Consider the following 23,429-nt stretch of genomic DNA (forward strand, 5'->3'; position numbering starts at 1 on the left):
TATATCATTGCGAATGAAAATAATTTATGCCTTTAACTTAAAACAAAATTGATTTCGTTGATTTTTTTGTTCGAATATTTATGAAATCATGTATCGTCCAAACGTATTCCACACCCTAAAGATATATTTGTCGGCCGGTTGGTCTTCTGCTATTGACTACATGGGTCCTATGTTGCACATTTGCGCAAACACATGAACACACGCCATGTGTGTGCGGTGCATACGCAAACGTTACCCATCACAGCATAATTCGTTTTGGTAAAGGCACAGAAATACCGAGCTTCAACCGTATACGTTTCCATGAGTTAAATTCAGTTCTCAACATATTATGGTAGCGTCTGTTTCGATCAAATTTTTTTCATCTACAATAAACACGCTCCTTTCATTCTCCACAAGAGAAGAAGTCGAACGAATTAAAATACATATATATACGTTTCTGTTTTCGTTTCGTTCTTTTTTATTCCAATATTTTTTGTTCGTGTTTCTTTTGGTCAGTTTTTACCAATATAAACTTCAAAACAGTATTAAATGGTACGTTGTTTTAAATGGAATTTAATTTCTACAACATAAAATTAAAATAGAAAAAAAATTCAAAACAAAACATTGAATCGGTAAAATTCGGTGTAGTTTTGAAATTGAGGGTAAAAGTTGTGCATGTGTTTGCACATTTTTGCCAAGTTATTTCATTCGTCTTTGATGTCATCGAAGACTGATCGCGGCAAAAGTATTCGGTTTAATGTGTGATTTTAAGGTGCACAAAGTTTATCGTGTGTATTTGTCATTTTCGACCAAAAAAAAAAAAAAGAATTTAAACATCCAAAGCAAAAAATGAATCAAAGAGTATTCAGTGAATTAGCAACTAGTAATAATTGTCGTGTTCAGTTGGTATTTAAATTTGATTGAAGAAAAAAAAGAAGTGTTTTGTTTGTCACGTTTCCTATACGGTGTTGTTGCTAAATGAAATTTAATTTACAAGTGACGAAAAAAAAAAAAACGTTAAACAACTAGGCATTTTGAAATTGTGTCCATAATTTATATATTTTTTTCTATATCGTCAACGCTGAAATTAAAAAGAAACAAAAAAATAATAATAAACGTATTGTGTGTGTGTGTTTGTGATCACGGTCGCGCTATATATCTATGCAAACATAAAACTATGCGAGCGATAGTGAAATAAAAACAATATCCATAAATCGATAAGCAAATGAATATATTCCAATGTGATGAGAACACATTAATAACAATCGAGTTTTGTTTAAATTTGTGTTTGTGTGAAGGAAAGAGCAATATATATAGCGAGAGAAAGAGATTTGTTGGTCGAATGGGCCACCAGCCGTAATTACAAATCATACATTTGAATAAATACATTTTGGCCTTTTTTTGTTTTTATTATAATAAATCGCATATAAACGTCAACATAATTTGTTGGCCATCTATTTGATATGGTCGAATGTGCTTGATCAACATTGGATCGCACTGAACCAAGTTGTCGATCGAATATCTGAAATATTTTTCGTACCATAATACAAATAACATTTTGAGGGAAAAAAATTCGAATGAGAAAAAAAAATGACAGAAAAAAATTTACTTGAAAAACAAAATCCGAATACAAACCAACGAAATACCTCGAAGGTATTACCTACTGGATCAAGAATAAATTCGTGAGATTATCTGATTTGTTCTCGAAATATATTTGTTGCCAAAATAAAAAATAAGAGCATTAATTTTTTATTTTAAATCACGGTCATTCGTTGCTATTTTGCATGGTTAAGTGAAATATATGAGTGTATTTTTTGCATTAAAATTTTGCCTTAAATCATATTTTTGTTCAAAAAAAAACACAGAAAGAGAAAAACATACGAAAATAATACGAAAATTGATGTTAATACTCTTTCCTGCATCCTATTATTTATGACTTATTGTCCGTCCATCGTTAATATTGGTCAATATACCGGGTGTTTCATATAAGTGACAGTGTTTGTGTGTGTTTTGACTTTTTTTTAGAAAATCATTTGGAATTTTTTCCAATCGGAGTAGATTTTTGAAAATCAAAATACACACACACGACAGTAGTTATATGAAGCACCCGGTAGATGTATGTGTTTCTGTGTAAATCGTGGCGAATTTAAGCGAATTAAATCAAACCAATTCGGTGAAAAAGAGAAAAATGTATGAAACAACAATCCGGTCATAGATCACTTGAAAGAGAATGTTTGTGTGCGTTGCTTGTGCCAGTGACTGTAGTCTTTTGCACATTTTACTGAGATTGGTTTCCATCACATTTATTTGCTTTCTTCTTGTTGAATTTATCCACTTTGTGTGCATTGAATGACCGAAAAGAAAGAAAAAAATTATATATATGCAACATACTCTGACAATAACAATAACGGTTGCATCTACACACAAACACATGCACTCTCTCATCAGATGAAAATGTGCCCGGTGTTAAAATTGCATCAAGAGAAAAGATTATTCTTTGTTTATTGTAAATGGCGAAATGGCCATTTACGATTGAATGAGAAAGAAAGAGCTCCACAATAAATAAACGACAACACAAATGCAAAAAAAAAAAAAAAATAATATAAAAATAAAACAACAGCAAGTCAAAGAATAGTGATAAATCGCCGCCGCTTTTTATAATAAATACAACTGGTTTCTCGTTTTAAATTGTTGTTGTTGTTGTTGTTGCGCACTCTTTCTCTCTTACACTGTTTATACGTATTCTGGTTGGTTTTTCTCTCGTGTAATTCATTTTGTGTTGTTCTCGTTAGGTTATTCCTACTGTCGAGTGTAGTTGTTTATATCGGTGGAAGCGAGTGCATCGTAGAGCAAACGAACACATCAGTAATTCGTGGTCCATATACGTGCAAGATAGTGCAGTCAGCTTGGCACACTACCATAAACGCACATACGTGCGTGTGTGTGTGTGTTTGTGTGTGCACGCGCGCGCTCACGCTCAAAAGCAGGCATGCATGCATGCACATTCATATTGCTTACGCACAGCAAGGCAACGATCGTTTGCCGTTGATATTGTGTGTTTGATATTTTGTGTATGTGCGAACGATTCGTAATCGAACCGTTCATCATCGTATTGCCCGCCACTCAATAGTTTTCATGTACGCTCTTTCTCAATTTCTGTCTCCATTCTGAAATTCTGTGTTCTGCTTCGTTCGGTTCGCTTCGAAATCGTTTTATGATCGAATTATAAATGTAAATATCAAATATTAGATCAGACACTGAAATTGCTCGTTATGTGTGTATACGTCGGGGATTGTATGGTGTATTTTGGTTCGGTTGCTTTTGTTCTGGTTCTTTGTTGGCCAAAATTTACATTTCAGATAAATAATAAACAACAAAGAACGCAACTGATGTGTGAACACGATGTTGTGAAATGAAAAACCACAGAAACAATCGAAACGAATGAAGATGAAGAGCTATGAATTTGCTCCGTTCTAAATACGAAGCCGACGGTGAACACATTTGAAGAGCGAAATAAAAAACAAAACACTGAAATCAAAAAAAACAACACATCCAAGAGAGAAACGACATTGCCACACATTCACACATGAAATTTAATCTTAACCACGTACAAATCCGTGGTTGTCGAAAGCTGGCGAAAGAGAAAAAAACATACACAATCCACCCGAAACGCACGCATAGAGCGAAAGAAAGTTTAGGCTCAGCGACGAGAAAGCCATAAAAATTCGAGGTTTACGCACCGTTTGTCGTTTTTTTCTTCTTCTTCTTCTTCTCGCCAATTCCAAACACAAGAAGCGCACAAAGCAAACAAAATAAAAAGGAACTTCATGAACAAATCGTATAGTTACAATGACATAAACCATTTTAAGAATTTACGGTGTGATTTGCGTGCCGATAGTTTTTGCAACTGTATTTTTTTTTCGTGTGTTTGTTGCTGTCTCCCTCACTCGCCTCACTCAAAATTGATTTATGCACAGATATAGCAACGGCATCGGGTAATCAAAAGCCTTTCTTCGGTTTGCATATGTTCAATTTTAGCGCTCTCTGTCTTTGTTGGTCGTTGTGGCCTCCAAATCTTTTGCACCTTTTCCCACCAACTCATTTTGCAATTGGCGTACATTGTACTCATTTTCTCGTCTTCAGCCCTTTGATCATTGTGGAATGCAGTCGCGACTGAAACCGAAGCAATGTTAAAAAATGTACACATTTTCGTCTGTACGCATTCCTTCGGTCGTTTTCATTGTTTGGTTCTTTTTTTCCCCGTGTGTTTGGGTTCCTTTTTTTTGTGGCGCATTTACGTGATTTGTGTTATTTTAAATGTGCATCGTGCTCCACCGTTTCATGCACAGAAACGAGAGAAAAAAAGAAGAGAACGAACTCACTCACCACAGAAAACTAACACCCGTACTATATTACCGTCTGTTTTTGATGAATTTGAAACGTGTGTGTGTGTTTCTATGTATGGGTTTTAAATTGGGAATAATAAAAAAAATAGCAGCCTTATTCTCTTCCTATATGTTCTTCTGTTCTTGTCTCACTCGTCGATGTGGTGTGGTTGTATATGCTTTGACACACGTGAAGGGTCTACAATTGCGTACACAAAATTTTGTTTGTTCTTTGCTGTGTGAGCAAGTAGATAGAGAACATTGCTCTGGTTGTCGGTTGCTCTTGTGCTTCCATTGAATTAGGCAATGCTCAAATAATGTTTCTGTTCATTTTGGGCTATAATTTTTTTCTTTCTTCTTGTTGTTCATCATTTACAACGTTCTTGTGCCTGTTTATCTCTCTCCACTTATGTGTGGATTCCAAGTTTTTATGTATTTTCATTTGCTTCCTTTTAAAACGGCTTTTTAATTGGGATGAACATTGAACAAATTTAAACCCAAAAATTACGACGAACAACATCGGCAACTGAACGATATAAAAAAAGAGAAAAAGAACACCATAATGAGACGCGACTTGTGTGTTTTGTGTATATATCACTTTTGGAATGTGCACTAAATTTAAGTACAATTTTTTATGCACCACATGTGACTTAACCGTAAATAGACATACAACAAATTGATAGATAGATGAACATAGATAGCAGATGAGAGGAATGAGGCAAACAAGATTTTAATGGCATTTCAAATGCATCTTTGAAAGCAAAACTGATGATAAACATACACACACGATCGATGAGGCAAATCGACAACAAACATTCGATTTCATAATTTAAAACTTTGGTTTGGCGCAATTCATTCTGATTGTCTCACACCATGGATCGAACTTGATTCAATACAATATCAGATCGAATGACGATGGAACAGTGCAACCTAACTAATGCGTCTGTGTATTCCAGTCAAGAAAAAAAAAATATGATGATAAAAATACACACACCAAACGCGTTCACTGTTTTTTTTTCCTTCTCTTCTTCAGATTTCTTTGATTGCTAGCTCAGTCAACTTAATCAAACCATAAACAAACAAGTATACTATTTAGACAGTGCCAAAGAAATACGAATAACAGACAATCCAGACAGAACATTTTTGGTTTCAAAATAAGCAAACATTTGGAGCACTCTTTTCTCGGTAGCGCAATCTCTCTCTCTCATTTCCTCTCTCCCTCCGACGATATATTGGTAAACGACGAAACTGAATCGAACTCCAGCCTAAACATATCGTCAATCGATGGAAAATGAGAGACGCATGGCTTTTAAAATGCGTCAATTTAGGGAGAAATTGAAATAAAAATTTTCACTTAAATGGAAATTTAAATGGGATAAGAAAAAGGTGGCATGGCACGGTTTGAAGGCAATAAAAAAAATCATGTAAAAAGGAACGTTTTCAAATGTACAAGACATGACATGGCGCTTGCATAGACAGATAGAGATAGATAGACTACAAATATGCATGGATGGTAAAATGGTGAAATGAACATGAAAATTAGAAATGTGGTGCGTGCCAAAATCGAATGTGCCACACGTACTATAATCGTTTATTAGAATAAACCGTCATTAAATCGATTGCCATTTGCCCCGTTGTGAAAATGAATGCGACGAATAGTGTATCGCTGCGTGCCCCCCATTGTATATTTTGATAACATTTTCGGGCGAAAGCATATTGAAGTATTTATTAATCAGACATGAAATTTCTCACTGCCCCAACAATATTGAATTAAAATCACATTCAAATTGTTGTGATTTGGTACTAGGAGCTAATTTCCGATTTTCACTACTAAGAAATCATTAGTCATAATATATTGTGTGTGTGTGTGTGTGTGTGTGTGTGTGTGTGTGTGTGTATGTCTCATAAATCAATACTATATTCAAATGTCCCCAAAAAGCGGCATTCGAATAATATGCAAATGAAGCCTGTGGCTTTTGGATATTGTTTGATTTAGACACGATTTGCGATATTACCATTCAATAATGTAATCCAATAAATCGAATGTCAAATCCCATGTTCAATCCAATATCAAAACCCATATCATATGGTTTCGTTAGACACCGAACATTGATTCCGTGCACATCATTTTATATGACGATAGACATATTGATGTTCTTCTCTTTTTTTTTTAACTAATGTTGTAAAATATGTGTAGTTTTCTATTGATTTTGACGAAAGAAGTGGAAGAACGAATAAAAACGGCTATAATTTTAATTGCAAAATTTTATTGTAGAAATGAGAGTTTGGTGTATGTCAACGAAAGCGAAATACCAAAATGATTGAGTGAAGAGTATGCTTGCTGTTTCATTTCGTGTACCACAGACTTCGTTTTCCATAATTTAATCGAACTTCATTATTGAGTCTATCTCTTAAACGAATCATCTTTTGTGTTTAGATAGCAATAACCCTGACGGTATTGCGTTAGTGCAAGCAAACGTATGATAGAGAAAGAGAGAGACAAAGAGCGAAAGAGCGAAAAAACGAAACCATCGAAAAAATTAAATAACATTGTAGAACGTTAAAATGGGAATAAACCAATATGGCAAAAGAGGAGAAGAGAGCATTCAATTTACGTTCTAATATTTCATCGTTTTCTTATCATTTTCTCTCTTTTTTTCTCTCTCCTTTCTGGATTCATTGAATAAATAGAAAAATCGCGCAAACAAGCACCGAACATTTCTTCGGTACTCCGTTTTTCTTTATTTTTTTTCCCTATTCAAATATATGTATGGAAGTTGGAAACGAAGAAGTGCCAGACTCAGAACTAACAGTCAGATATGCACAGTCAAACAAAGTCGAAAGACGAGAACCAATTCGACGAGAGATAGAATTTAAGTGAATTGACTCAGATAATGAGCGGAAAGAAATGGAGGCAAAGAGAGAGAGAGAAAGCGTGTGTTGGCAAAGGCAACGCCTGTACATTCTACATGTATGTATGACAGTTGTCTCAGAGTTTAGTCAACGCGCATGAAATGAATCGAAACTTGAAAAACATGAAACGAAAAAGAAAATAGAGATAATAAACGAAGTAAAGTAAATTTAATGAAGTAATCAAATTAAATGGTAATATTTCTATTTGCTGGTACATGTTCTTCTTTCCCCATCGCATACTTTACTTTAGCTCATTCAATGCGATTGCAATGCGTGTGTTGGTGCTGTTGCGCGGCACAAACCGTGTGTACATATTATTAATGTAACCTCTGCCTATTGCCGTTTCAATAGGCTCTTTTACTTACTTCGTTAATAATCAACAACGGAATATATGTAGTTCTAGAGAGCCCGATGTACCCTTTTCAATGAATATTGAATTGGTTTGCCTTGTTGGTCGATCTGATTCTCACATGATTTGTATGACGAATTGAAAGAAGACGATGATGACGAAAAATCAACAATATGTAAGAGTCGCATTCCGGTTTTTGGTCTCTCTCCATCTCTCGAACTCTTTCGGGCGTTTGCAAATCATGCACGCTATCACGACAATTGATTCATTTTTGAAACGAAGAAGAATATGTCAATGAAGATAGACAGAAAAACAGATGCGAGCAAAAGAAGATCCAACGGTATGTGTACATACCAAGGGAAAAAAAAACTTAATAGATACCAAATTAAATTCCATTCAATTAAAAAATATTTATTGAATTTAATGCGAATGAGGACATGCGATGTGCATATTTCGCAAAACCACGATGAGCATAGAGGATCAATACTTCATTTAAATTCAGATGTGTGGCTGTATAAATCGGTGAAATTTGGCGGTGGTAGTGATGCTAGAAGTGGTTTGCATTCATTAGTATTCACTGAAGTGATTGCAAAAGTTACGAATTTCATTTTCGATTTTCGGAATATTTTTCACCTTTTTCTCCATTAAAGTGAAAACAAACAACGCGATCCGCTCGAAAACATTACTCAATCTAAATATAATAAAATGAATGAAAAAAAAAAACGCCACTTGAGACACATTTTCATAAAATGTTCTTTTTAAGCACCATTTCAAGCAGAGCATTTATTTATTCAGAATTCTACGCCGATAATTAAAACGATAATTCCATTTTGCCGTCATTTTGGTTAGTCATCAAATTGAACCATCGAACACTTTACTAGCCAACAAATCGATTTTAGTGGGTGAAAAATATATTATTAGAAATGACACCACAAAAACCATATATATATATCAAAATTACAAGGCAACTATCATCGAAAACCTGTGCACTATGCACATTTTCGATCGATACATAACAGACTTTCCATACACTGCAGACTCATTATGTACTGTATATTATCTTCATCATTCATTCATCACCATTCGATGTGACTTTGACGTGTACAGGACAATATCATCAAACGAAATACATACAAATTCCAATTAAATAGGTTAATTTGCGTTGATAACCCGGAATATATGCATGAAAGGCGTTCAAACGTTCATTTCTCTTGCCACCAAGCCAAGTTTATATCGAAGCAATAACCGAGTACTGATGAACATTGAATGTAATATTCATACGAGAAAAAAAAATTTCATTTATGAAGGAAAACGCTCAGTGTGACATACTTGTATATTATCGTTTTTGTGGAACATAGTGTGCGTATGTACCCCATACTGTACATCTCCCCCAATGATCCTCTTGAAATATATAGAATTTTATGTGAATTACCAAACCTATGGTCCTATTTTCACATTCACTTGTATAATGATGTTGTTTTCATTCGTGAACTTCCTTCCAGAATATTAAATTGAAGAAAATGCACTCCAGCGTTATCCATCAAACAGTGGATACAAACAGCATTTGCGAATTTCTCATGCAATAAATTAAAATGCAATTTAAAAATTGTTGGAGCCAAAGACAGTGCACGCAAAAGAGAGATAGAGACGGGGTGAAAACGAGTTAGAAAGCTGGAGTTTTTCGATTTTATTTGCCTCTGTTGCACAGTTATCGTACTCGCCGAGCCAATTGAAAGAATTTAATTTTATGCTATAAGTCATTTTAATTGTTTCATTCTTGTTTGTCGAATAATTTTTCATTCCATGGCATGTTGCAGCTAACAGAAGTAGCTGGCACGAGTATCTTGGTGTTTGTCAGTGTATAAACAGCATTCGGACAGGCAATCCGGCAGCAGATGACATACCATTTAAAAAAAAAACGAAAAATAAAAAACTGAAAATGATTACAATCTGAACGAAATATCACGAAACAAGCAGTCGAAAAACGTTATGTCTTTCGTACAATTGCATGCGCACTATTTGCTCGCATTTCGGGTTCGGTTGACAGCAACGTATAGTGCTAAACCAGAGAGAGAGATACAGAACTCGGCACAATAATTTCACGTTTTTTTTGCATGACTTCATTCAATTTCTGTTGTTTTGCTAATTCTTTCATATTATTTACAAATTAATAGTTTTGATGGAGTTTAATTAAAATTTTTAAGTGAAAGAGTAACTAAAAATCAAAAGGTAATCAAAAGACACGGAGACACAGAGCGAAATAACTTACAAAACAAAATAAAACAAAGACAGTTCAAAGTTGAAACGCCTTGATGTTGGCGGTTTATTTTTTCTCTCGTTTTTTTTTGCATATCATTAAAAAAGATCCGTATACACACTTGCATATCGATACCTCACACTCATTTTAAATGCACGAATTTACTCACAATTTTGATTACTCTGCACGCTGCTATTTTGCAATACTTTCAACTTTGTTTAATTCAACCGTTTAATGTGCATATATTGAACATTTATGCTTGTTCGTGTTATGCTATGTTGAGTGTGTCGACTTTGCGTTTATTTCGATTGAGACCCCTCTTTTTTGATATTTTCGATGAATATTCTGAAACAAGTCAATCAGCCAACTTTAATCGTATAATTAGTAAATAAATAAATTGCTCATTATGCTGCACAATATGTTGTTTATGTGCATGCGTGCGGGCGCGATCAGGTTGTAAATGTATGTATCGACTTTAAAAAGTAAAAGAGAGAGAAAGAGATAGAGAAAAAAACACCAACAATCATCCATACAAAGTAGTTATTGAAATTTGAATGGAAAATTGGGGCATGCGAGAGTCAAACGATGAGAAGCGGCTGCACTTCATCGAACATTCAACAGAGAGCAAAAGAAAAAGAGACAGAAAAAACCTTCCACATACACACATTTTTTTTCAACCAATATCAATTTATTGTGGCGAACGTAAACAGCATCGTCTGCCACATATTTAGTGTAAAAATGTTTTGTGGAAAATTTTCTCATTAAGCGCGCTTTTTTTGTTCGTTCAGTAATTATTTTCGTATGGTTTGCATTTTTTTACAGATGGATTGTCATTAAATAATGTGCGTTGTGTGCTCAAGCATTTTGCGAGAGATGCAAAGAGAGTAACACCGAAAAAAAGTATATTATCTGATGTTTCATCGGAAATTGGATGTGATCGATGCACTTAATCTGTGTTAGTGTATTTTTTTCTGTCATAGCATGCGAGCGGTCATTGAATATTTGCTTTAGTTGAAACAAACGGCTTTGATGTAGCCGCCGTCGTATGACTAAGTGTTTTCGGTGTACATGTCTATGTGTGTGTATTTCTGTTGATTTTCTAAGGTTACCTTTTTCGTATCCACAAATGGACATGAAAACAATTTGTCTCCGATTACATTGACCAAATTGAATTTCGTGGAAAAATAAACGACTACAATATGTACCCACAAAAACAACTAAAATATATATATGGAAACCCATCGAAAACTATTACTTTCGTGAACAATTTACATTTATTGAACGCTTTTCCCCGTAAATTCTGTTTAAATATTTAAGCAGCCAGAAAAGAAAACGACACTCGAAAAATTGAACCGAACACAAAACAAAAGCGCTTTAATACATTGTATTTGGAATTTGATGAGGCATACGACTCTGGGTTTCGATGTTGCAATCTAATCGAAAATTACTCCCATCGATAAATTAGAGTTAGAAATAGAAAATCCAAATATTCCACACCGACTGCACCGATACATACATTCTTGATCTTATTGTCTTTTTTTTTCAACCGAAAATTTGTCGTAGATATTCCAACACCGACCCGAAAACAAAGAGAATTATTGTCCAATTTTTATCATCACCATTGTGCGCGACACAATTTATAAAGTTGCCTTTTTCCGCTCGATATTCAAAGTGTATGTGTTCATGTTTGGGTTGACCGTTGTTTCTTGTACGTTTTCGGAGTGAATATGCGATTTATGGTATTCACGGTGATATTTGGTCAAAAAGGTCACCAGCAACCGGCATATTTATACAACACATTTAGCGCTCAGTTAAATCGTCGCCTCTCGAGATTCAATTCATATACAACAAAAATGCTAAGCGAATAATAGTTTGCATGTGCCAAAAGCAACGAAATCTTAGTGTGCACACAAACAGAAAAAGAGCAAGCAAACGAAAAAAAACACTGAAAATGCAAAAATAAACAGTACATTTAATTAGCCAAAGAATCCGGGTGGATAAGTGTATGTCAGTATTTCTTTTACCAATTTTGTGTGTGTGATGGGGGAGCGCGGGGGTACTGATGAACAAAAGTGATTTTTCGTTGTGCATAAAACAGCGTTGTTTGCACCTTCGAGCCCGGTTTCATACATTTTGTAGACCCCCAGATTCAGTGCATGCATATAGAACGAATTCATGTATGCGAATATGACGATGAATGGAGATGGTGAATGTACATACATACAGAATGGAAAGAAAAGGAAGAGAGAGAGAGAGAAAAAAATCAGTGCGCTTATTTGTTATTTCCATAATTTTATATATCACATTATTCCATTATAAATTGTATAGCGCTTATTTGAGCCCATTGCACTTAGATTTGTCGTTTTCATTTTGCCGCTGCTACTGTTACCTTTCTTTGTTTCCATTCTCGCGAGATTTTCTTGTTTTTTCGATTTGTCGTTTCCCTTCTCTCTCTCGCTCTCGCTCTCACTTTAAATTGTTACTTTTACATTCGAGATGTGTGTATGTGTTTCTCTTTATGAGTGGTGGTAAACTACTTCAATTTTCTCTTTCTCTGTCTTTCTCTGTGTCTTTCTATCGGTGTATGCGTGCATATCGTTAGGAAAATATTTGCCGATGGCCTTGTAAGCAAAAGGCGAAAAACATTGCCGCTGCCGTTTTTTCTACTTCTTCTTCTTCTTTCATCGTTTCGGTGTTTATCATGTTTTATCCAACGGTGCAAATCACACTTTGTCTACGGTTGCCGTTTGCTTGCACAGCTTGCCGGGTTATTTGCTTGCCCGTTCGATTCGTGCTTTTAAGTTTTCATTCCATTTCTTGCTACTCATTTTAAAGTCGAGCGAAAATGAACGGCCACATTTACAAAATGAAAAGTTACGGTTTGCAGAGGCGGGAGGCAAAGACTTGCAAATGGTATTACCAATTTTATATAATATATATGATTCTTCCAGTTGAAACTTTAAGAATGCCGAAAAAAAACCGTATATTTTATGTTTGAGTGGCCAATGTCTGCGCCATATCTAGTTGAATGAAAACAAACGCAATCGTTTTGTAACAATGGATCACTTTTCCAAAAAAAAAAAAAAAATGATCCATTATAGTGATATTGTTGCCGCCTATTTGAACACTTCTGTGTGTATGGTGTTATTTTTCTCTTTTTTTTGGTTGAAATGCCTTGTACAGTTTTTGTGTGTGTACGTCAAGAGTTCCGAACTATTTATGCAACAGAGAAAAAAGAATTCAAATGCAAAACAAAAGAAGATTACACGAAGAAATGCATAATACAATTCTTTTGTTAACTGATGCATTTTCAGTTACTGTGGTTTTGTTACAGTTGGAATTGTATGTGTGTGGCCAGCGCATAGCACGTGAAAATACGATTTTTTTCTGTTTAAAGCGAAAAAATGAGCACAATTTTTACAAGATGCAGAAAAAAGAAGTGCAAAATAGTACAAGACCCAAATTGCACGAGACCCAAAGTGATGGTCCTTTGTGTGGTGTGTACTCGAGCACTTGGTTATTTGAAAATCTTGGTCACAAGTGGATATTTAACCATTTGTTTCAATGCTATATTGTTGCTGGCTGTGTGTGTGTTTTTTTACGATGTAAGTTAAGTGTCGTCCCTCAGGAAACACACGCATGCATCGAAAAGAACAACAACAAAACATTGAAAGAAAGTGATAGTACGTACAATAGCCAAAGAGATATAAATTGTTTGGGCCATACAATATAAGTTGTGCTTGTATATTTATTACTCTCACACTCAGGTATTCAGATAGCACTTCACAGCGATAGAATAACCACGAAAATTGTCACTTTTTGACATTTTACTGCTTGACCAATATCTTTTCTTTTTTTTCGTTCGTTTTTCTTGTATTCCATTCAATTTTACGTGCATTATTCTTGCTCTTGCCCTGTTCTTGGTGTGCCATATAAATTTCCTAGAAATTTTTCAAACATCAAAGAAGAATACTTTTTTTTTCGTCGAATCAACACAAATGGTGCGGAGTATGCATGTGCAAAGTTTTGTGTATGCCGACAGTTTGTGATTAGAGTGAATGGTTCCAGTTGGGCGAAATCGAATAAATATTCTTATGTTCACACGGACCACCGAATACACAATATGAATTGTGTGGATTTTGGTGTTTGGTTGTGTGCGTGTTGAGCCAAACAACAACGGAAATGTTATCGCATTGAAAATATCCCGCAAAACGAAAATGACTATTATTTAGTTTGGTAATTTTATTGCCAACTCATTACACATGGCATTAGAACAGTCTGCTTTTATTTACAAGCACAACAGATGCAACCAACCGATTATATTCCATGTTTGATCTAGTAACAGTGAAAAAGAGAGGAGAAAAATGAGAGAATGAACCAAAATTGGAACAAAAACTCACGCGTATAAACACAGATACACACACATAAAAATCATGTATTTCGTCAGTCAACAGGGACAGAGCTGCAACAATTGCAGTTGTTGCGCTCGAATTGATGGCTACAGCTATAATTGAATGGTGTGAGAAGGATTTTGAAGAGTATTTATAGCCATGCTGTTTTTTCCTTCTCCTCGTTCTTCCATTCTATTTCCATTTCTAACATACTTCTTCTCCCTCTCTCTCTCTCTTTCTTACTCTCTCTTCCTCTCATCCATTCTTTTGCCGTGGCCATTTTCGTCTACTGTCTGTGTACCCCGTCCTTCTATATCGGCCGATAAGAGCATGATCATCATCATCACCGTTGTCGATACAATGTTATAAATGTTACGATAGTTTGTTATGTTGAAGAAAGTAGTCAAGAGTAGGGGCTGTGTGATCGGTTTCGGTAAATCGGTTTGAACGAACTGATTTTGATTGCCAAAGAGATTTTCGGCCTGAATTGATTTGTGAAAGTGTATTGTATTTTGTAATGGTGATATGTATGGATTTAGATCGATTAAAAGAGCTGACATGTTAAACTCCATTGTCGAATCGATTGCGTTTGTATACAGATCATATGTATTCGAATCACTTATGTTCCTCACCCCAAAAAAAATCAAAATCAAAATCGAAACAAATGAGAGCAAAAGGGCCGAAAATGGCCCTAACTGTGCTGTATTCGTTCTCACAACATTCTCACAAAACAAGACAAGCGGTAATAAAGATTTTCGACTTATTTGTATGATTGCCGCTTTTCCCCTCACATTCTTACAAAACTGAGATCCGTCATCATTTTAGGCTCAATTGTGTATTGTTATATTGACGAGAGAGAAGAGAAAAACACACCATCCCATACATTTTTCCACTAGAAGATTGCTCGTTTCTTTTTTCGATGAAACGATGTACATCAAAAATTATATGCCGCTCAAGTCATTTCAATTTTTCGATATTGTGGATATGGATGTTTGCACAAAACAAAAAGCAGTGAGAGAGAGAGAAGGAGGAAGAGAAAACAGTAACCGCATCCAAAAAACAAGCAAAACATATAGCACAACATATAACATTATATGGTATAACGAGTACATTTGGAGTGAAGCGATTATGCAATACCGGGGCCTACATTGAATAATCTAAATTACCGTATAATAATAAAAATTACATTCTTTTCAGTTTGCGGAAAATATTCAGTCGGCTTTCGGATTGGTCGTGTGTGTGTGTGTAAATGCACTCGTCCATCAAGAAAAAAAACCTTCTCTCATACACTTTTTTTCCATTGTATAAATAATAATTTTGATTCTGTGGCCGTTTTCCTGTTCGCTCATTTTGTTTGATGTTCTCACTCACTGTTTGCTGCAAAATTAGACGCATTTTACATTCCATTTTGTATCGAATAAATTCCAAGTTGTCCAACTTTTCGAACATTCTGTATTATTTTGTTGTTCGTTTAAAAGTGCATCTGCATTCTGGGATTTCAGACAACGATTCATGTCTTGTAATAGTCGTGTAACGAAAGAAACAACGCACAACAACTGACTCATGAGTACTATGTTGCTGCTGCTGATGGTGGTGTTGCTACAAGATTCGGTTGTCGAGAAAAGAAGAGAATGCAACAAAATTCGATTTTTTGTCTTCACTGAGACAACACAGAAAAAAAAGAAAGAAAACGTACAGAAAAATGAACAAAGTCCGAGAATCGAGAGACAGGCAAAGTGAGAGCGCGAAACAGAAAGATGAAGAAGAAGAAAGGAAGAAAAAAAAAGAACTCAGATAGCATTCGAAGAAGTGAAAAATATTAAAGCGATCACAAGAAACACTCGAGAAAAACAAAACTCGTTAAAACGAAACATGAAGATTGAAGAACCAATGCTAAAATCTATTCATCACGTCTTATTGCTATGTTATTACGTACATACCAATAGCGGCGGCAGTACTAGCGGTGTCTGTCTAACACACATATGAACGTGTGTGTGTGTGTGTGTGTGTGTATTTGTGCATGAGTACTGGCGCATGTATTGTTGTAAAATGACAATGTAGAATTGAGTTTAAAACAAAAGATCCAACGAGCTCTTTGAACGAGAGAAGAACAAAAAAAGCAACAAAAACGACGAAAATTAAAACGAAAAAATTTGTCGAGAGGATTTCAACGAAATAAAAACTCATACATTAAATATACTATTTGAATGGAATATGTGTAAAATTGTCCCTGATTTCAATCTAATCCGTTTTATGGAAATTAGCTAATTTGACAAAAAAATCATTCGCTTCCCCACCAATCCAAAGAGTGTCGGTGTTTTTGATACCATTTTCAGTTTCTGTAACAAAATGTATACCTTGAACAACAGTCATGTGTGTGTATACACAAAACCTATTAAAATATACGATTACCAAGAACACAAAGCATTGAATGATAGAGATAGTGAAATGCGTTGTTGTTTGAAAATGCAAAATTCAAAGAAGTCATGTGTTTTCATCGGCATTTTAAAGCCATTTCTTTTCTTGCTCTTGCTCTCTCTCTCTCCTTCTCGGCTTGGATCTTAAGCCGAAAACCCATCAAAACAACATAAACTCTGATTTTATCGGATTACTCGCGATTCGCGTGCAATTTCTATTTTCGAAATCGTTCAAATCTGTTGCTTACAAAAAGGGAAAGAGCAAAAAAAGAAGTCGAGTTAGAAAGAGTGCGATTGTTGTATTGCCCGTTGTTGTTTGCGACCATTTACATTGTGTGCAAAGGTTCATTCGCTGCTCGTTTTCGTCAAGCAAAGCTGATTTTCTTGTTTTGCGTTGTGTTCTCTTTTTCATTATTCATTTCTGCTCTTCTCGTCAAGTTAGAGCGAATATCTTCGATTTGTATGGGTGGTTAAAAAAAACCACTGGTTATGCTACTTCCATATATGCACATTTTTCGTATGTTTAGCTCGCGCATTTTTCAAACTTCATGACGGTGTGCGATCTTATTATGCTCTATGCAAAATTTCATTGTTTCATTCAACGCCATCTCCATCGTCGTAATCGGCATCGATGGTATTTTTGTTGTTGTTGTCAGCGTCATCGTTGATTATTGTGTTGCCATTATATATGCTTAAAACACATTTTTATAATGAATATCTGTATACGAGCCTGACTGACTAGCTTTGCTGTACATATTCTTTGTATAGTTCTTTAGCTTCATGCGAGCACACGCTCTTACTCACTCACTTTGTCTTTCGTTTATCTCCTTCAATTCCGTCTCTTTCATTTCATGTTTATCCGCTTCGTCATCCAGTCAAATTGAACCTTATAAAAAAAAACCGCGCACAGTATTTTTCTCAACTCATAATTCAGAGTCGCTCTCATCGTCGTACACATTTTTTTGTATATCTCTCTTCTGTTTCTTTGCATTTGTTTCTCTTGTTCCATCGTTTCTGATTTTGCTGACTTGTACGCGTATTTTATTGCTAGCGGCTCTTGAATAATAATTCCCGATGTTTTTCGATTTAATTTTAATGTTACTTTTTTCGGTTTTAAAATCTTGTGTGCGCAATGATTTATATTTTACTTCAAACTGGTACTGTTGCTATATAGCTGCCGTTGTCGTAATAGTGCTGGTGATAGTGGCAGGAACAATTGCTTACTTGGCAATTTTTTCGGCGGTTTTTTTTGCTCGTGTGTTCATATAGATCGCTAATTCCTTTTGCCATTTATTCATTTCATAAACTCATTTTGCACATACAAATATGGCATTTACATTTAGTACACTCTTCTATTTGGGCATTTCACCTTTTAGCGCATCTCGCATTCATTCAGTTTAACTTTTCTATCACGATAATTCTGTCGCTCTCTTTCACCCACTCTCTCTGCTTTCGCTCTGTTTGCCTTGTTCTCGATCGTTTCTTTTAAATGTCAATTATTAAAATTGTTTACTTTTCATCGCATAAAAATACCGTTTCTGTCTTATCTGTATATTAACGAAATTTGCAAACGACACATTTTCTTAGAACAAAATAATTATGTTGTTGTTTTTTTTTGTCTGCACAGTTTTCTATTAGTTTTCGTTGAACAAAGACGCCTTGACAATGTGTATTTTCAGGCTTCATTTGATCCAATCAAACATTTTGATTTGTTTGTACAAACATTTAATACACACACACAATCGAATAGAATAGATTCGTTCAAATGGCAAGTGTGCTCCAATTGACTTTTATGAAATGGTGAACACAAAATTATAATAGCCAAACGCTGTTGGCTACATGAATTGCTTGCTATGGATAAAACATGCATTCAATTATGCATAAAGTGATGATTTTCAATATACACATATATACAAAATCCCAATGAGTAAGACATTAAAAAAAAATATTGCTTTATTGTGACAATGGGAACGTTTGTGTATTTTGTTCAATTTTTGAGCTCGATTTGTACGGCGCTCTTTCTTTCCATTTCGCTAAGAATGATGACAAAAATTAAATATTTCATTATCAACGCACACACACACATCCACATTGAATGGGAATTATTCTTAAATAGTGTTTACTTAAACTGACGCCCGCCATCGCCGCGACCAATTGTTCAACAAATTTTAAACATATATTTATATATTTTTTATATATTCATCTTCTTGAATTTGTATACTTCTTGTTTCCTTCGTTTGCTAATCCATTTATTCTTTTTCTTCTTTTTTTTCACAGCTAGTGAATAAATAAACGACGAGTGAAAAAGTGAATAAACAATCGATGAAAAGAATATAATAAACCTAATTGAAAGAAAGTTAAACGTAGCATCAACAAAGAAGAGAAGAGAGAAAAAAACGGTTGCTTTAGCTGATAATTTTTGAATTATTCAACCGTTGAGTGTATAGTGAAATTGCGGATAGTGAAAACAAGTAACTCACAGTTCCCCGAAGAAGAGAGAGAAAAAAAATTATTAACCAAACCGACAGAGTAGATGAAAATAGAAATAATACAAAGAATCGTTAGTAAACAAGAGAGTAGCGTATTGCAAGTGGCTGATTAAAAGCTGAAAAGTTTGGTTGTTCTACCATTCCATCGGTTCATCAGCAACAGCGGCGATAATAATAAGTGCCATTGTGTTTCACTCTCATTTGGCCAGTGTGTTTTTTTTTGTGCTGTGCTGTGCATGTATACGTGTTTGTGCTCTTTTCTGAATCAGTGTGCGTGTGAACGAGCAACGAGTACCCCACGGAAAATCAAACAAATCACATCCTCGCTCGCCTCTCCAGAACAACTCAACACATGCTGATAATGACAATAGTGTCGTTCGATTGCTAAACCATAATTTATGTATAGCCGCATAGTTATGCACTAAATTTAAGACAGGTAAGTTCCATTTCTCACGTACTATTTAAAATTGAAGTTTGTTTGTTTGTTTGGTTTTCGGGGTTTTTTTTTCTTTCGTCCCCGAGATATTTATATTCGCCCATTTTTTTACAACAATTTTTTGTTGTTGTTGTTTATTTATATAAATGAATGCAACTAGAACACACAGCAGTGGTGCTTAATCTGCTAACATGGTTTCTTACTTCTACCATTCAATCCAGTCTCTGTATCGCACACACTCTCTCTTTTGAAAATGCATGCTGTTCTAAAGAATATTTTCGCATCCTGGTGCTATCATATTGTGCTACCGAAAACATTTGCAAATGGTATGGAAATGAATTGTTACGAGATGCATGTGATTTGAATGGCTTGCGGTGATTTCCGAGTTAATCGAAAAGTCTGCTGAATTCATTTGAGTCAAAGTTTTATGACAGCAACAAAAAAAAAACGATAGATAAAAAAATTGATACTCTACGCAGAAAATGGAAATGGATGATTTTTCTTCTTCTTAAATATTATTGATACTTGAAAATGTCAAGGACATAAAGGAATTTCATGCGTTTCATAAAATAAAGTGCATTTTTTTAATGAAAATGATGAAATCCCAAAGTGAAGAAGTTCATATTGTGAATTCTGATATATAAAAAGGTTAATAAAATGAAATTGAATGAATCGCAAGAGGAAAGAGAAATCATAATAATTCTCGGAAATTCAATTACAAATGTTCATGAAAAAAAGTTCCTTGGAATGCAGATATATTTTTTTTTCTCTCGAAACAGTAACGATCGATTAATAAATGCCGCGCATGTATTATCAAAGGGCGAGAGAAAATTATACGAATAGCCTGCAGTTATTATCGTTCATCCCAGTTACGGGTCAAACAAAAAGTTGTTGCGTTTTAGCTTGTGTATTCAAATGCTAAAATGAGCAGAATCATCAAAGGGATTGACCTTAGCACTGTTATTCGACCGAGTACTCTCCTTCCTCTCTCTCTCTCTCTAGTGCGCGCATTTCCTTAGTCCGAATGGTGCATGTGATATTAAGTATGGATGTGTAAATTCTTCTTGACATCAAATTAAGTTGTGTGAAAATTTCTCGAAAACTAGACATCATGTTTATGTTGTTGTTAACGGTTGCTGATCATCAATTTATGCACATTTGCCAGCTCCATTAACTCAACCGCATAAACGAAATGAGTTGATAAAAAGACTGACTGTGTATGTAAATGTATATGTTAAGTGTTGTATATTGCAACGAATGTCAACCGAATGACTGAACAAATGCTATGTATGCTTTTCACATTTAACATTATTTTGCTCTTAAAACTCTAGCTAATCAATCAAATGGATGGAATGTATGGAAGAGTAGCAACAAATTTGCAAATGCTATTAACACAAAATGTATGTAGATATAGAGCGGAATGAAGAGAAGGAAAAAATAAATATATTTAAATAAAATAACTGAATGAGAGGGAGAGAGAGGGAGAGATGAAAAAGCGGCAACCCAAAGCGTTGAATTTAAACTCATTTTCAGGCAGAAAAGGAAGTGACCGTTTCGAAAAAGCGCTCAGCGTAAATGCAAATGCAAATCAAAGCAACATCAGCCACAGCCAACAACACCATGAATAAGAGCAATGACAACAGCACAGTGCTACGGAGCATAAAAGTTATTATTCAACCTCGTCGCAATTAAAACACACAAATTGTATTGCGCACGAAAGTCAAACCACCGACCAAATAAAGCAACTTGCATAAAAAAAAACTACAAACACTATGCTGCTTGCTTGCACGACAGATGTACACCATTAAAGTGTATGAATTGGATTTAAAAATAAAAATGAAAAAAAAAAATAACCAAGCCGAATGGATTATGAACATTTTCATCAAAATTAGCAACTAAACAATTGGCGAAATCTGTGAATAATTTTCACTTAACCGTCTTTTTCGGGCGGTTATTTTCGTTGTTGGTGTGTTGTTGGATTGGGATTTTTGCATTAATGTCGAATTTTCGTTTAATGTCGAATGGTATGTGTCGAACGGGCACCGTGAATGGTTGTGCGTTACAAAAACCAAGAATATTTTTGTCCAATTGTTTGATTCAGATAAATATAATACAAATAAAATTCATAAAATGAAATGCACAATGATGAAAAAAAAAATCCACATTGGATTTTGATTGTTTGTGTTAACATTTGCCATTTCCATAATTGAAAATAGATCTCTATTCTCTCTGTTTCTCCCCTTTTCGTATGTTCAGAGCCTCTTTGTTCAATATGGGCTTCAACACAAATTAAAAAGTCACAAGCGACGAAACAATGCTCTGCCACGGCATTTAATATCAATATGATGTTTTGTACATGTGTTGAACGGTGTGTGTGTGCTTGTGAGTGTGGTTGAATCAAAATAACAAAATATTTCGCAGTATTTATGTTTGGGCAATGAAAAATGTTATACCGCTAGTTATATTCAAGCATCTTCGGCATATATGGCCGAATATAAAAGAGGCATAAATGGCATACGGTTCTTTGGCCCATAGGGCAAATCCCATGAATTCAATGAACTAATATATTAATAGTGGCAACGCGCCCACATTTTCTATACTCAAAGTCAAATCATATACACATGTTCTCTATCTCAACTTCATCGCATCGATGCATATTATTACGATTCATAACGAATGCTTGTGTTTGATCGGCGTGTTTGGGTCGTTCATTTATAACTGTGCATACGCGATAGAGACAGTGAATAAGAAAGATATATAGAATTTTCAACTTTATTACTTTAAAAAACTGATGAAGTTGAGCATCGATTTCATTTTCCGACGAAGTTTGTGATGTGTAAAATTATATTTCTTGACGCATATTCAATTTTGGTTATTTTGATGGTTTCATTCAATCGAATTGGTAGTTTGTTTGGTATTCAAACACTTGATGCTGGAATTGAAATCAAAAAATGCGTTTATTTGATCGAATCGTGTGAGCGTGCTTGCTTTGGGTGCAGGCAAAATATGTTGAACCACACCGAAAATATGATGACGATTGTAATGATTACAATATGATGTTTAGCTTATATTATGCTGATTGTCTAAAATGTTTTCTCGACATTTGTGGGCTATGATTGAATAGACATATCCTGTTATTTCTTATGCCCAATGTTCGGCATTAATGTTGTTGCTGTGGTCGTTATTGTCGCTGCTGTTGCTTTGTTATTACTATATCATTGTTGTCTCCCATGCATTGCATACAAGATGCTTGAAGCATCATTGTTCCCGTGTGCCTTTGCCTCGCCACCAGCATCGCTTTAGAGCCAGATACCACACTAACAATTTATAATGGGCTTTTGAAGCGTTTATATTACCGATACGGCATATTTTGCTTTTTCTTCCTGTATGTTTATTTTTCACTCTCTCTCCTCCACATTCTCTCTCGGTGTGTGTCTTTGTATTTCTTGTTCACTATCCTATTCCGATGTCTGTGGTGCATGGTTGCCCGAGCCTCATACAAAAGATTTCAGAATGATTTCGTGGGATGTGTTTGTCGTCGTCTTCAAACCCAATTGAATCATATCTTTTTAAGCATATTTTTGCGCTACCAAATTGAGACGACACATTCATTCGACTTCGATATCTCTACATTTTGCCAAGATTTTCTGCATAATATATTTGATTACTATCATTACATACTATTGTTATCTAAACACTTTGTGCTCTACTTTCTACATCTTTCATCTGTACTTTCATATTACACAGTGTTATACACTGCGAAATATGAATATAAGCATTTATTTTCCGAATAAACATTTGCAAATTTATTTG

At 34.9% G+C, this 23,429-nt stretch overlaps 1 protein-coding gene across 2 annotated transcripts in view; it reads left to right on the forward strand.

Moving 5' to 3' along the window:
- The first annotated feature begins 400 nt into the window (after positions 1–400).
- The window catches only part of LOC116350002 (fat-like cadherin-related tumor suppressor homolog), a 142,321-nt gene continuing 119,292 nt past the window's right edge, over positions 401–23,429 (forward strand). For both annotated transcript variants that reach the window (XM_031781713.1, XM_031781720.1), the window contains exons 1-2: positions 401–531; positions 18,969–19,616. The gene's annotated coding sequence lies outside the window, so the exon portion shown is untranslated. The remainder of the gene's footprint in view (positions 532–18,968; positions 19,617–23,429) is intronic.

Source organism: Contarinia nasturtii, unplaced genomic scaffold (genome assembly GCF_009176525.2).
Source record: "Contarinia nasturtii isolate CC-2019 unplaced genomic scaffold, AAFC_CNas_1.1 Cnas_scaffold_129, whole genome shotgun sequence".
NCBI lineage: Eukaryota > Metazoa > Arthropoda > Insecta > Diptera > Cecidomyiidae > Contarinia > Contarinia nasturtii.